The following is a 14,182-nucleotide window of genomic DNA, read 5'->3' as shown; positions in this document are numbered from 1 at the left end:
CCCTATTATTAGAGGCAATTGGGTGGCATCATATAGGAGATATAGTTTGCTCTTGAAGATGGAATAGGTTTAACGTTAAAAAAAAAAAAACAAAAAAAAACCCCACAAGATATTATACATATCAAAAAATATGTTTATAAAACAAAGCTTTTACATTTTTAATTATAACCCCTAAGCTGGCTTTCTAGTTTTTCTAGGATATGAAGGCATTCAAAAAAAAAAAAAAAAAGAAAGAAAGAAAGAAGAAAAAGAAAGAAATATTTACTCAGATTAGTGTTGGGAACATCACATAGAAATATTTGTGGTGATGTTACTGGAAATGAGTATTTTTGTAAAGTAAACAAGTAGAATGGCTGAGCTTTAAAAAGCTTGCCACTTTGCCTTAAGGTTAAAAATGCAAGTCTAGATGTATCTAAGAAATTGTAATTTGTTTAACTTTTTAGTTCTAAGCATTTTCTGATGCAAATATTTAAAAGATGGCTATGTCTTCCATTAAAAATGAACATTTTGATGAAGTAGTAATACTTAGGTTGTTTTCACTTTCCATAATTAAATGCTACTTGCTACTTATTCAGGGCATACATTTCAGTCCCAAATCATTGAGGACACATCTAAGTAATATAATGTTTTTTTTTTTTTTAATTAAACAACAATTTTATGACAGTTTTCAGGTTTGATTTCAATTTGTGTTTTAGGGACTTCAAATTTAGTTAAATAGCATCAAGATGTTAACTATCTCTATGATCATTATAATTTAAATAACAATACATAAAATACAGAACATGATAATACAATGAATGCAGACTTATGGAAAAATTGCATTCCTTCATCCAAAAAGTGGGGGAAATCAGGGCAAATGAGGATGAACATGATTATTTTTCCTGGTACTTTTATAGACTGATCTATGAAAGTTGGGTTTGATATACCTTGTCTTAATGGTATATGAAGCAACCTATGGCTGACATCAAAGTTTGTAGGTGTGTGGTATGTATATTCTTAATAAAGATATCTATGATCCAACATTGCAGAGATAATTAGGCTTCACATAGAACTACCTCTTCTAGAATCTTCTTCAGGGACAAGGAAATGCAGCTATGTATCACCTGCCCCTTCTACAGGTAGTGCCAAAGGATCTAACTCAATGAAAATTCAAATCAAAATGCACAAAAATACAGGATTGCCAACCTGCTGTTTGTATTGCCAGATAAATTATATATGCACAACAATATTTTCCCATTGTTAATTTTTATGTTGCACAATTATACTGAATTTTGAGTGGCATCTTTAACAAAAGAAGCCTAGAAACATCCTTTGGTAACAAAGGAAAAAGTCATTACGTATGCCTGAGAAAACATTTTCAGAGTTATTGTGGGGATTGCTGAAAGACACATTGAAAGATGTTTATGGCTCAAGAATATATTTCACTTAAAAACTGGGCTGTGCTTTTGTATTTTATCAACTTCATAATCATAAAGGAAACTTAGAAGGAGAAGAAATGTAAGTGAAAATCTTGTTAGGAACAGTAATTATACAGTTAGCAAAGTGACTGCTTATTTTTTCAAGATGAAGTTTCATTTTAAGGAAATAACATTTTTGGGAAAAGAAGTTGATTAACAAAACTGAGCATTCACGCAAGGCAGTGTGCCACATAACTCAAAACGCCAGTGCAAAAACGTCAGCTGGTAGAGGGGATTCAATGCTGGTCGATCATAATTAGGCATATTTTCTCCACTGAGAAGAAGAGCTCTCTTCAAATCTTGAGCACTAGTGTGGATATGGACATTTTGAATATGAGAAAAGGGAATTTGATTCATATTCTATGGTTATATGGCCATGATGGAAGGCTTTGATTTCTCCAGTGGGAATCATGGAAATCATAATAACTATGACCAACTTGTGTTGACTAAATAGGACTTAATTTTTCTCTGGGCCAGGGTTCCTCAACAGAGGCACTATTGATATTTTGGACGAGATAATTCTTTGGCATAAGAGATTGTATATTGTAGCACTGTGCTTTATAACACTTTTAGTCAGTATCCTTGGCCTCTACTCACATGTCAGTAGCATTCCTCTCTCACCACATTGATATTATCAGACATTGCCTTTGGTTGAGAGCCACATGTCTAGACATTTTTCATTTCTTCTCTTATCTCAATGGAAAATGAGTTATGTTGATTTTTTGCATTATCTTTAATAGACATTTTCTATAAAGTACTTTTATGTACTAAGTGAAGAAATGGTTTATAATGTTAATGTCTCTGCAGGTTACAAAAAATAGGAATCTCAATGGTATATCCATTACTTGAAACATTAAATATTGGATTAAAAATACACAGATTATAAGGGATACTGAATGTGAACTCACACTGTGCCATACCTGAAAACTTGCACTGTAAGCCAAGTAAATTAATGCATGTTTGCCTGTGATTGGACATGAAAAATTTCTTCTTGTGTATTATAGTTAACTATAGCAATACATTTTCAGAGGTAACTTTCTGCAGCAGAGAACAAATTAAGACCCTACCAGATACTTTTTCATGGAGTCCTGATTATAGCAGGACAGTGGCCCTCATTGCGCTATCCATCTACTAAAGCACAATTTCCCTGGAACGGCTCACCAAATACTGAAAACAAAAGCAAAACATCTGCAGAGAACTTGGGAAATCATCATCAAAATGGGCTGATAGCCATGTATTTAAAATGTGGATTATCAACTATTTTTTTTAACTAACAACAATGAGATGGTAGAGAATTATTAACTTGATACGTTTTGGGGACTTGAGAGGTTTTTCGGTGGAAATCTACTGATAGGAAAGGAAAAAAAAATAAGCTACGTGGAAGTCTCAGAAGCAAGCCATCAAAAGAGAAATATGCAGGAAATAAGGAACCCCAAGTTTTTAGAGCATAGGGGAAAAAATGTGTTGATAGTATTGATCCACTGGTCTTCTAAAAACTGTGAAAGTCATTAAGCCAAAACGTCTTAGCTTGGTTTAGCTTTAACGCCCCCCCCCAAAAAAACCCTATATGAATGATTTCGATGTATTAAATGATGTTTTATTTAGCTTTTGTATACAATTATAAGTGTATGTGGCTTCCCCAGTGAGTACCTGGAAAACTGAGCCAATTTGCCTTTCCTTCTTTTTTTTTTTTTTTTTTTTAAAAGATTTTATTTATTTATTTGACAGAGATCACAAGTAGGCAGAGAGGCAGGCAGAGAGAGAGGAGAAAGCAGATTCCCTGCTGAACAGAGAGCGGATGGATGCGGAGCTTGACCCCAGGACTCTGGGATCATGACCTGAGCCAAAGGCAGAGGCTTTAACCCACTGAGCCACCCAAGCACCCCTGCCTTTCCTTCTTGATGGCATTCATGTACTTTCTCCAAGCTTTTTAAGATTGCCTACTTAAAAACCCTCTACTAATGATATGGAGGCATTAAAATTTAAATACAACTAATATTTATTTTTTATTATATTTTTCAGACTTGAGATTTATAAAAAGTCTCTGGATCCATGAAAGATAAAATAACAGGTTTGCCTTTTATAGACCTTGAGTCCTACACTAAGAATAGATACAGGCTGAGTTCCTTTCTAGCATGAATTCGATTATCACTGAACATATAGCCATGAATCTATAATGCCAAGAGTTAGACATAACACTTGGAAGGCTTATAGCTCCAACTTGTAGTAATGAAATTATAAGATAGAGTTATGCTTATAGCTTTTTCTTTCTTTAAAAGAACTCAGTAACGGTACTTTTTTTTTTTTAATCTGCAGTGAAGTCTTTCCCTGGTAACACATAAACAGAAAAGTGAATATGAGGACTTATCATTGTTACTGAATTTTAAAAGTAATAAAACATTTTTATAGAAGATACGTAGGAAATTGAAAATATAATTTCCTTTGCCAATGCATTATGTCACTATTTCTTGCAACTTAATTACTAAAGGATGATTTTAATAATCACACATTTTCTAGGGCAAAATTTCCCAAGCTTTTACAAATCAGAATTACTCGGAAGACGTGTTAAAATATAGATTGCTGGGTTTCAAGCCCAGCAATAGGCAGGGCCCGAGAACTGCATTTCTTGCAAGTGCTCAGGTAATCCAGGCTCAAAAAGGCCCATGGCTTTAGACACATACTTATTTCTGATCTAGCTTCTTACTGTGCTTAGTAACTTTCTCTTTATTGAAAATGGGAAGGCCCACTTAAATGTAAATATGTTAAAAGAGTTGTATATATTTCAGTTTACTCATCAGTAGTAGACCAAATCAGATTTGTCACTGAGAGGAATGACTTATAACAGTGGATGTTTTTAATAAAAGATTCTCCACACATATTTGAAAGACAGGAAACCCTAAAGGGAAAAAGAAAACTGATAAAACTACACTCAAACAGGGCTTTAAATTAGCTAAAAACTTTTTTTTTTTAAATCCTGCCTGCTTAGAAAGTAAAAGTACACTTTCTCATACTTAGCAAACGCTTAGTTATCAATATTTTGTTCATATTTTTCCTTAGTCATCCTTTTTCCACTTGCCAGAAAAGAATTAATCATTCTCACCATTCAGCGTCCCCCCCAACCACAGTATACAATTGTTCTTGCCCTTACATATTATACAGCTTAAAAATGTACAGCGCGACCCTACTAATTCAGTACTTTTATTTAAACTTTGGCAAGGTCCCATTAAATTTAAGATCTCATTACACTACAGGACATTAACTATACTGAATAAATTACTCAGGATTCTAAACAATCTTTTCAAAGGCCTGTTACCTACAGTTGTACAGGCTGTGCACTGCACAACTTCTGGAGGCACCTTTGATCTAGATGATGATGTGAATGGTACTCTCTGGAATTGTGTGATCAGGTGTTCTTAGTCAGAAACAATAGGCCATGTTTAATAAGACAGACATAAAGTTCTTGTTTTAACTCCAAAATTCTTGGAGAATTGCAGAAGAATTGCACATGTGATTGTGTCTGATTTAGTTGACTGCTGTTAGCTCAATATGGGTCAATAATAATCCACACCTTTCCACAAAAACCGTGAAAAGCTTAGTGTTTCAGTGAATTGGGTTTCTGGTGTGAGGGAAATGAGAAGTCTCTTAGCTTCGTAGCTGGTAGAATGAATCCAGAGCTGACCATTTCTCAGATACTATATTCAATCCTGCCAATCCTGCCTTGTTTGGAGGTGCCAACTGCGAATGTTCATTTACAAACAGCACTTAAACAGATGTTCCACACTCAGCATAATAACTGAGAACCTTAGAAAAGAAAGAAATTGTTGAATTTTTTTCAGCTAACCTCATGGACCTGTGAACAAATACATACCGGTTTTGCCAGTGAGGTATGCCAAAATAGCACCTTGATTCTGGCTTTGGAATGGCTTTATGGACTTTTTGATAACTTCTAGCCTTCAACAACACAGCAGGGGAAGCTGAGAAGGGAGTTATTTTTAGCTGAATACTGGAAAATCATCATCCAGTTTCCTCTGCTCAGTCACTAATAACCACAGACAGCCTTAAAAAGAGTTGTTGATTAATCTGTGTCCAAGCATTTTATTTTTTTCTTAATGCTGGCATTCAGAAACACTTACAGTTAAACCTTGCCGTCTGCTTCTTCTTAGAAGACCAACTTCTGCCGATAATACCTATTAACACTTTATCGATGCTTTATAAAACTAGCAGTATAAGGCTTTGAGAGTGTCCACTTTTTGTTTCCCACCCATTATAACAATCCTAGCCCATCCTCTTCCGCAGAAGCAAATGTACAAATGTGGAGACACTTCTGCATGAAGACCGAGTTCATAATGTGCACATCCAAAGCACTGACATTGATGCCGTATCCATGGTTTTCAAAGGGGAGGGTAATCTGTGATAACAAAATTGTATCCCTTCCTTCCTGCAATTACCTCACTATCCTCACAGCCTTGACATCTGGAAACCCACAGCTACAGTAGCAGCTGTGATTCCTGTTGTACAACAGGAAGTTGACTACACATTCCAAAGCGCCCTCATTGTTTTGATATTTTTCTGGCTGCTTAAGAAGCTTGGATATTGGAGCACACTATTGTCCCAATCGCAGTTTGGAACCATACACCAAAGAGTATCTTGTCACAGTCTGAACCACTTCTACATATGGAAGCTTGACTTTTTCTTCATGACTGATGACTGTTCATTGTGGTCATGGTCCAGAGTTAACCATGTTTGACATTGCACACTTTATTAGAGAATTAACTGATTTTGCTCATAATTGCACTCTTCTCCAGAGTTTATTTGATGGTTTCACCTCCGCCATAATTTTCTCAAGTAATCAGCATGGAAGGAGGCTTCTGCAAAGATGTGCTTCTATCTAAATACTTGGAAGAGAATTGATTATTTGAAGTTACAAATTGATTCTCATAGTATTGTGGGAAGCACTATGCCTTGCATTTGCTCACAGAGGGTCTCACTTAACAGAGATTTTCAGATCCTTATCAGTCTGCTAGAAATCAAGAGATTTCCAAAAGGAGTGCAGAATTATTAGTATTGGGCAAACACAATTGTATTTTATCTTCACTAAATGTCTGAAACTGTTTTGTGTTTTTGAGCCAGTAAAATTATAATGTTGTTTATTCAGAATTCCTTTATTCCTTAGAAAGAATCAAAAGAAATAAGTATTGTGTTGTTTTACTGTTAATTTATCTTTAAAGTGGCTACAAAGAATAGCTATCTTCGTTATAAGAGCATTTGTGCTTTTTTTTGTCTCATCAAATTAAGAATGAAATGGATTTTAGTAACACCCTACAATTGCCTTATTAATCAAAATTATTACCAATGATCTCCTTGAAGCTAAACTGGTTTGCTGTGGAACAGGCTGAGGATTGCTGTTCAAATTCAGAGCATAACTCTGCAAAAACATACTGACATACGATTTTTATTTAATTTACAAATTTTACTAAGGTTTTCCTCTTTCCTATATTTCCCCCCAAACGTAACAATATCCCCCATTGTATATTTTTATTTGCCTTAATCTCCAATTTAATTTAATTTTTCTTTTTGCTCAATTACTTCTTCTGGAATTTTATACTTATAAGTGATGAAATCTCAATCTCTCTCTCTTTCATAATTAAATAGTTGATTTAAAATAATTTTTCATGTCCTCTATTCTAGTGACTATAATCTCTGGTATTGCCTTCTGGTTAGAAATATTTTTACACTGGGTTTATAATAAATTTCCTGTAATACTGATTCCGTGTATGCTTAAGCATTTTGTCAGTTTTATACAAATATTCCTCTGATAAGCAGAAGTTATTGTGTCTTCTCCTAGTATTTTAATACTCCAGTGTATACTGAGTGTTTAAATAACCATAAAAGCAATATTTGTTTGCATAGTTATTGGCTTGTTTACCATCAGTGCTCCAGAAAATCTTGCTAGGCAATCTGCTTGGGGCTGATACTTATATAACCATTAGCAATTACGGATTCCAGAAAGTTGTTGGCGTGATTTTTTTTTTAAAAAATCTCAAAATCAGATACAAAATATACAGTGTATTCCTTGGGTAGTTTTTTGTTGCTATTCATGCTCTAGCCTTTACTTGTTATCTTAACTGTAATTCACTTTTCCTCAAAGTGCACTGAGTAATAGGAAATTCTATATCAAACTTGGGTTCTTCCTAGACATTCACAGACAGATGCATTATTTTCAAAATTAGCAAAGCAGAATTATTTTTATATGATGGTGCTTTTACACATCATTTATGTTTTGCAGGGGTTTGGGTAATATGCCAGTGATGTGCTTTTCATTGTCGAGGAATCCATCTACTACACAAAAGAGGCACGGGTACACCATCCAGCAGGTGGGGACTTCTGTCATCTACCATATGTATTGAGCTCTGGGGGAGATAAAGAAGAATGCATAGGACACTGCTCTCAGGGAGGTTACACTCTAGAGTCTGTACTAATAATATGCCACCAATGGGCAACAACAAAAGCTAGGCAAAGACTTTTTAACAGTAACCTCTCCATTCGTCCCCACACTGGGACAGGAAACAAAAGAAGCCTCCGTGGCTCCTGAATACAAACCACTCTCTGAAATAGTTAGAAGAACAGCATTAATGAAGAGTTCAGGTACAAGCTTTGGTTGTGATTTTGTTTGCTTATGGATGGGTGTTTTGTAGAAAAGCCTGATGCATTTAAATTGTCCTTTGAGCATGACCTGCACCAGAAATAGTGCTGAATAAGCTTTTTTTCTTTTTCTCTCGTTTTTAAAATGACTTAATTTTAAAAACTGTCAGAAAGTTGACTTTTAGAATTTTGTTATGTCATTATAGAACCCAATTATCAAGGAAGAAAAAATAAATACTATTTGTGCATATGACATTTCACTTTTAAACTATTTCCAACCTGACTTTAGTAGTTTATTATCAAAATTTTAGCAGATAGTAGGATTTGACAGAATAAAAATATGATTTTTGGCCTTTAAGTATACTACTTCAATCATCCCCAAAATTTCACCTTGAAAAGAAACTGGAAATAGTTCTTATGTGTGAGAACAGAGAAAAGAAACAAATGATATTTATATAATATTAGATTCAATCTTGGCAAAAATATTCTTAACTTGGGATCTGTTTTTTTTAAATTACCTCTCATTTTTTAAAATTAAAAGAATCAAAATGTGAATACTTAAGACCTAAGGTTTAATGGATTCTGGAAACTATCACTGGCATCCTGCAGTCTAAAAACAATATTTGTTTTTTACATGAATTTATAATGAGCTATCAGGACTATGTGCAAATCACAATGAGAAATTCTTACTGTCGGATTTTCTAAAGAACAAGACATAATGAATCCATTATGAACATCTCCCAGATTATGTTCCCCTTAAAATGTAACATATATACGTAGAATTTAAAGCTAAAAAATTGTTAATTATCACAGGTTTTCAATAATTAAGAGACTTGCTCAGGAGAGAATTCACTGTGAATTCACTGATTTTGCAAATGATTTTATTACATAAATTTTATTACAAATTACTAGCTCGTGAGGTTTCTCACAGAGGTCAAACATATGTTTATGTTCTGCTAAGTCTTAAAAGCAAAATATGTCCTTATTCTTTAAGAAACGTGTACAAAAGAAGAGAAGAAAACAACAATGTTCTTAATTCCTAAGATACAAATGCCAGTAAACACATCAAGACATTTGGAATTAGAGTCTAGTCACTTTAAACCCAGATGTGTGTATTTTGAGCACATTTTTTTTTGAGCACTACATAGTCATAAAGTAACCTAAAATAACAATGAAAGAAAACTAAGCTCTGCTGATAAAATACACTTTACTTTTTATGTGGCGTTAACAAAATGACTTAGATGGAAAATGAAATCTGTCTTAGCTTCAGACAGAAGCACAAAGACATTTCCCTTCTGGACAACAGACTTTGGCATTGAAAGATCAAAGGAACAATTTTATCTGCATTGTGACTACAGACCAAAAAATTTTACAGTATTCCTGTCTCCATGCTAGAGCTTATGTGTCTTTAATGGCATTTAAATTATAGCCCTACTGCAGTCAAGTAGTCAAAACACCACGTCATCTGATGAGACACCATATTATAATCTGTCAGTATGTCTCATTTAAAAATTCTCCTATACTGTACTTGCCCTCATTTTTCTCTTTTGCTGGAAAAATGGAGCAAATTGTTTTTTAAACTGGGTTTATGAGTTGACCTAATCAAGCTAGACAAAAGACATACTTTGGTTTATACTATTTTAACTTAATTAATTTAAACCAATTTGTGGATTTTTTTTCCCCTTGTTATTATGATAACCCCTCTCCACATTTTTTTGCTTGTTTGTTTTTAGGGTTTTAATCTTTCTTGGATATGAAATGATACATGGTTTATTATAGACAAATATGAAGTGAAAATCAAGAATGTGTGTCCATTAAAGAATAATAGCTAAAATATTTTGTTCTTAAAACAAAGTATTTTATGTTAAGATTATTATATATAAATGGAAGGAGCTGTTCTCTGCATTTTTGTGTATCACACAAATATAAATGGTGTTTCAAATGTTAATGGAGAAACAAGTTTTGAATGTGTTCCTTTAACGTAATGTTTATTATAGTGATTTACCAATCAAAACTTTCTGAAAATGAGTATTTCACTTAGAATGGCCTTGCAGATGGGAAAATAAGGTGTTACATTTTTTACAGAAACAGTTCTTTTCTCAAAAATATAAAAATTTGGGGATGCCTAGGTGGCTCAGTCAATTAAGCAGCTGCCTTCAGCTCAGGTCATGATCCCAGAGTTCTGGGATCGAGCCCCACACTGAGCCCCTGCTCAGCAGAGAGTCTGCTTCTCCCTCTCCCTCTGCCTGCCTCTCTGCCAGCTTGTGTGTGCGCTCTTTCCCTCTGTCAAATAAATAAATAAAATCTTTAAAATATATCTATGCATATATATTTTTTAAGAACTTCATTAAAAAATCAGCAAGAATATGTAATCAATTATCTTATACCTTAACACTATCCAGTATTATCTATATTTATAAATGGTTTTAACAGATATTTTAAAAAGCAATATTTATTTTGTCTAAAAGTGTATTAGATTAGTAACTGACAGATAACTTTGTTTCCATGTTTCAAAAATATATCATGAGAATTTCATGAACTTTCAACTAGACTTACCTAAGTTTTTAAAATAATATTTTTAGGGGCGCCTGGGTGACTCAGTGGGTTAAAGCTTCTGCCTTAGGCTCAGGTCATGATCCCAGGGTCCTGGGATCAAGCCCTGCATCAGCCTGCTTCCCCCTCTCTCTCTCTGCCTGCCTCTCTGACTACTTATAATCTCTGTCTGTCAAATAAATAAATAAAATCTTAAAAAAATTAAAATAAAATAAAACAATATTTTTAAATCAAATTAAGTTTGAGATAAAAGATGCTTGTTGCAATAAGTGACTTTAATGTCACCATGGGAGGCTTTTTTTTTTTTTTTTTTTAAGATTTTATTTGCCAGAGAGAGAGAGTACACACAAGCAGGCAGAAAGCAGGCAGCGAGAGAAGCAGGCTCCCTGCCGAGCAAGGACCCTGATGCAGGACTCGATCCCAGGATGCCAGGATCATGACCTGAGCCGAAGGCATTGACTTAACCAACTGAGCCACCCAGGCGTCCCTTTTTTTAATGAAAGTGACACTACCTTAGGTCAGCTTCAATCGAAAACACTTATATTAGATTATGTCCATCTGTTTTGGAAAGAGCCAACCATTACAAGTAAATTGATTCTTAATTTTCAAACAATTTTAAACAAATTTTATTCCTAATAATTTTGTGTAGAAAATCACAGTAGAGTATGCTGTGCACTACATATTGCGTAGGAATGATGGGAATCACCAGACATACAGTAGTTTGAGAAGTTAGATCTTTTTCCCAATCTAGATGTGCCAGGAATTATTCAACATATTTTATTTATCTGAGGAACCTCAGAAGATATTTACTGAGCTTGGGACAATTTAATATATCATTTTTTCATGGAGTCAGGATTGGATGTCTCCATACTTAGTTAATATATGACAAGAAATCATGACAAATATTTAATTTTCAGAATTTGATGTAGCTAAGTGGGGCCCTATAGTGTAATATTTTGATTTAGGATGTGTATTTTTTTCTTAGGTAACCAAAACAAACAAACAACAACAACAACAAAAAAAAAAAAAACAGTGATTTTTAGGGGTGAAAGAATAGGGTAGAATAAAAAAATTCTCCATGTATGAGAAATAGTTGACTTTATATTCCCACTCTCTTCTATCCTAAAACCCAAGATATATCCTAGAATTATTTCTAGGAGTCTACCATTTGTTAAATACAAAAAATTATTGCAATGCAATGAATACTTATAAATCTACTATCCAGTTTAAGAATTTGAACAGTAGAATTAGAGTTAGAATTAAGAATTAGAACGTATGGAAAGTGTTGCTTCTCCCCTTTCTCCCTTCTTCCCCAGAAGTTATAGTTACCCAGTCCATTACATATGAAGTTGTGCAAAGTGTGTACTTTACAAATGCACAAGATGTGTACTTTCATATCCAGCTGGGCCCGATATGAATGATGTCCTTTGAAGTGTGCAGTATAACTTACACAGATTTTCACAATGGCTCTGCCACTTTTGAGACTTATTTTGGGATTATCTTTTTATGTGTGTGTGATAGTTTTGCTTGTGTAGAGCTTTGAAAAAATGACATTTTCTAATAGCCTTACTAGCACTAGCTTTTTTCACTAAATATGTTGCTAAGGGCCATGGACATTATTGCGTATAATAATATGTTTGTTTACTTCACCACTATACAGTATTCAATTGTGCAAATACCCGCAATTTCTTTTTCTATTCTCTTCTTTGACATTTGAGTTATTGTCTGCTTTACAGTTAAACATGCTGTTGCTACAAATATCCTTGCATATGTCCTTTGGTGCACATGGGAGAGAAATGTTCTAATGGACTAGAATGGGAATTTTGGAGTCTAAAAGGTTATGGATGGAATAAGGGTGTATGTGAAAAGTGAAATTTTAAAGATCTGATGAGGGTATATAAAGAATATTATGATACTCAGTTACATAAGACTTTCCTTAAAGGACCCGATTGTAAATACTCGCAGCATTTGTATGAGTACTCTTTGTGTACAGACCTCAGTTCCATTTATAGGGAGCTATTTGGGTGTTTCTATAAAATGCCTGCCTTGCTAAATCAATCAATCATTCTAGTCCAAACCCATTAGCTAGAAGAAGAAGCAAACCCAGAAGCCATTTTGGTTATCGTAACATAGATTAAATGAATTTATTTTAAACTCAGAAAATGGGGATTAAAATGAGATGATTCAGCCAAAACAAAAATGATCAATTTTACTCCCCTTTCCACATCCCGTTCAGATTATTTTTGGACATACTGAATACACACCAAAAACAAGATTGTGATTACGATTCTAAGGAGGCAGGGAAATGTACTGACAATTATTAGATAGGAAGATTTTTTTATGATGTAAAAGATATGTATAACCTAAAATTTAGACCATTTTTAGTGTACAGTTCAGTGGCATCAAATACATTAAAATCCTTGTGCAGGCATCACCGCCATTCATCTCTGGAACATTTTTTCATCTTCCTAAACCAAAACTCCATGTCCATTAAGCAAGAACTCTGCATTCCATCCTTCCCTGCTCCCGTCCTGGCAATCACCATTCTACCTTCTGTCTCCATGAATTTGACTACTCTAGGTACCCCAAGCGGCATCATACGGTGTTTGTCCTCTTGGGATTGGCTTATTTTACTTAGCATCTTCAAGGTTCATCAATGATGTAACAAAACTTCCTCATCTTTTATGGGTGAATAATATTCCCTTGTATGTATATACCACCTTTCGTTAATTCCTTTGTCTATTGATGGACAGTGGGTTGCTTCTACCCTTTAGTTATTATCAACAGTGTTGCAATGAACAAGGGTGTACAAGTGTCTGTTTGAGTCGCGGTTTTCTCTTTTCTTCAGGTATGATGATTTTTAACAACTCCTATAAGTAATTCTCCCAAGCAGGTACTACTCCCCTAGATGTCAAAAGAAAACCTAAAAATACTTTCTAAAGATTGATAGAAGGAGGAAGAATAGAGAGAATATACTTTTCATACTTTTTCTTTTACAATGTTCCCTTCTTACTTGAATGCATTCATTTCTTTCAGTGACTATAATTAGATTGATACAATATCCTATTTGTTATTCTCTAACTTAAATAATATGTAATTGCTTCAGAATTTTAAGTTTAGACATAAAGTATCAATTTAAAGAACACTTTTGAAAAGTACAATTTTTTCTCATACTACTTCCATTAATAATAGGTTATGTTTACATGGAATATTAATCAGAAAAAATACTTTCTTCTGTTTTATTAATATTTGCCAGCATTCACAATGGGATGATTACCAGACAGATGATAGAGAGATGGATAACTAGTCAGTCTGGCTCAACTTTCTTATACCCCCTTTATAAAGGGGAAACTGAGATTTTGAAAGCTTAAATATATAAGGCCCTTCAGTTAGAAAGTAGCAGAAGCCCAAATTCAAACTTGGTCTTCCTGGTACCAAAACCCATTTTAACCATTATAGATTCTTTCCTCCCTTAGCTATGGTAATCCACACCACAGCAACGTGAAATTGACTGGGAAGTTGAGAGCTAT

General features: G+C 34.1%; 1 long non-coding RNA gene across 1 annotated transcript in view; it reads left to right on the top strand.

Annotated features, from left to right (window-relative positions):
* The window catches only part of LOC132026151 (uncharacterized), a 64,902-nt gene that overhangs the window by 38,879 nt on the left and 11,841 nt on the right, over positions 1–14,182 (top strand). The window contains exon 3 of the long non-coding RNA XR_009406798.1: positions 7,744–7,831. This is a non-coding gene — a long non-coding RNA (uncharacterized LOC132026151). The remainder of the gene's footprint in view (positions 1–7,743; positions 7,832–14,182) is intronic.

The sequence above is a fragment of the Mustela nigripes genome, chromosome 10 (assembly GCF_022355385.1).
Source record: "Mustela nigripes isolate SB6536 chromosome 10, MUSNIG.SB6536, whole genome shotgun sequence".
NCBI lineage: Eukaryota > Metazoa > Chordata > Mammalia > Carnivora > Mustelidae > Mustela > Mustela nigripes.
The sequence above is the reverse complement of the archived record's forward strand: the minus strand, read 5'-3'. Positions and strand labels throughout refer to the sequence as shown.